Source organism: Engraulis encrasicolus, chromosome 18 (assembly GCF_034702125.1).
Source record: "Engraulis encrasicolus isolate BLACKSEA-1 chromosome 18, IST_EnEncr_1.0, whole genome shotgun sequence".
In the NCBI taxonomy this organism is placed as follows: domain Eukaryota; kingdom Metazoa; phylum Chordata; class Actinopteri; order Clupeiformes; family Engraulidae; genus Engraulis; species Engraulis encrasicolus.
Window position 1 is genome coordinate 44,832,755 of NC_085874.1, and position 2,500 is coordinate 44,835,254.

The 2,500-nt window shown below is 43.7% G+C and overlaps 1 protein-coding gene across 1 annotated transcript in view; it reads left to right on the forward strand.

Moving 5' to 3' along the window:
- The window catches only part of itpkb (inositol-trisphosphate 3-kinase B), a 78,698-nt gene that overhangs the window by 61,117 nt on the left and 15,081 nt on the right, over positions 1–2,500 (forward strand). The gene's annotated exons all lie outside the window — the stretch shown is intronic.

Sequence of the window (2,500 nt, forward strand, 5' to 3'; positions counted from 1 at the left end):
AATGTATGTCCTCTACAAGTCTTCTGTTGTCCAGTCTTGCACTTTAAATGTCTGTATGCGCACTGTCTATGTCCATACTGTCTTAAGTCCATGTATAAGTACTGTCTATGTCTATACTGTCTATGTCAGGGGTACTCAATTAAAAGTCCCCGAGGGCCAGTTTTTCAAAATTCCTCCCAATAAAGGGCCGGGCCGGGCTGACACGACACGACCCCCACCAAAAATTTTTTTAAAAAAAAAATAAAAAATGATAAGGCCTTTGTAATCACAAAACACACGCACTCACACCCACAGCAGATATTTAGTTTCCAGTGACAGGATGGGAGAACATTTCTCTCATAAAGGGCCAGCATTTTTCTGGAGCACTGTGGGGTGAGGTGCCTGCCTTGCTGTCATTGCCACCCACCCTTCAGTATTTTTTTTTTTTTAATGACATAAGATTATCTTTTTTAAATGACATAAGATTAGCCTATATTTGCAGACTACATTCATAAACATGTATTTCTTAGTGAGAAAACCAATAAGCCTGAAGATAACACTTTTCAAACAAATGTTGCTTATTATGACTTTGTTTATGCAGCTCTCACATGCATAATGAGAATCAGATGCAATAATGGACCCAACAAAGAGGACACATAGATAGGAGGACACCAGGTTTTGCCAACAAGAAAATGGCACATTGATGCAATGTTGAATAAATGCAACAGCCAATAATAAATCATCAAGTTGCTCATAACTTTGTTTGAAATCTTATGAGGGGCTTAGCTTTCCAAACGAACTATTTGGGGACTGTTTAAAAGTGTGAAAAGTTTATCAAGCAATTCGTTTTTAAGTAGGCTACCCCTAGTTAGCTGCCAGCAGAGCTCAAACACGATTTGCCTTCATTTGTGTTAGCAACTAACTACAGCTAGTGCTAAACCAATTCGAAGGCCTAACACACTGTATATAAACAATCAACATTGCATTCGGCAGAACGGTGTGCGAGTTCCCCTTCATTGCTTCAAGTTAATCCACTGGAACCTACGCACCCACCAGGCATCAAGTTCAAAGGCGCGGTACCTCCATTGAAAGAAAGTTCACTAACACACTGTATGCAATGAAATGTGGACCATTACTTTCAAAAACGAGGCAAAGAGAACTTTGTAAATAATTTATTTACAAGTTCTACCGTCCTTCCCTTCAGTAGTCTACCTCACAACAGCCTCTGCCACCCTCATAGTCACTTCTGTTTGGAGCCTGCAGGGAGAAACTGATTGAGGGGGCGGAGACACGGCACGCATCTTCCTAGCGTCTGTGGCGCGATTTCAAAATAAGAGCCGGCAGCGCGATCGGACCAAAAAAAAAAAAAAAAAAAAAATTTTTTTTTTTTTTTTTTTTTTTTAATTTTTCAAAATTATTCGAGGGCCACAAATAGATGCCCCGCGGGCCACAAGTGGCCCGCGGGCCGCTATTTGAGTATGGGGGGTCTATGTCCTTACCTAGATTAGTCTATGTCTGTATGGGAAAGCAAGAAATGTAATTTCAAATTCTTTGTATGACCAGTGCATGTAAAGAAATTGACAATAAAACCTACTTGACTTGACAGTGAAGGACAGACAGGAAATGAGTGGGGAGAGAGAGAGACAGGGAGGGTTCGGCAAATGACCCGGGCCAGAATAGAACCCGGGTCGCCGGTGTAATAACCCAGTGCCCCTACTGTTAGGCCACGGCAGGGCCGATGAATGAGAATCTTCACAGAAATAGAATCCCATGGTTATTACAGTGGATCATACTGACCTTGGAGCCAGACCCTTCACCTCCAGCTACTCCGGTGGGGGCAGACTGTGACCGCCTTGCCTGCCTGGTCTTGCCGTCCGTTGGCTGCAAGTCACTCTGAGGGTGCATTCTAATATGCACACTCCCGCCGTCCTCCACTTGTGCTTGTGGCCTTGCGCCACGTCCTGGCCCCTCCATCTGTGGGGAAAGCAATTAAGTTTCCCAGCTGTCAGCCTATCCACAACAACTTTTGGGGGACTGTTTTTTCTCATTCACCATCCCAATTGCAAATGTGAAAATAAGTGACATTAGAATTGTGCTTTTGCAAGATTTTGAATTCATTTTCTGTCGTCAGTCTGTGACATCATCATGAGGTCACAAGCAGGCAAGTGAGCAAGTGGAGGACGGAAGTCGGCATATTGGAATGCACCCAGAGAATGTGAACATCTGCTGAGCAGCCATTCTGGCAGCCATGACGGTCGGCCGGTCACTTCAGTTCATTCTTGCGTCGTGAGACGGAAACTTGACTTATGGAAACTTCACCTATCAGCACTGTACTGCAATCGCTTCATCTTCTGTGTTCATGCCTCAGTCGCTTAATCACACTGCAGGCATGTTAGCTCAGATGCGGTATCGATGTGTGTACTTTGTAAAGGCATATGAAGAGTTGTTATGTAAGAAAGCGTCCTGTAGTACAGTGAATTCTGAGTGACTGAGGGTTAGTTACACAAGGATTCTTGGTAAC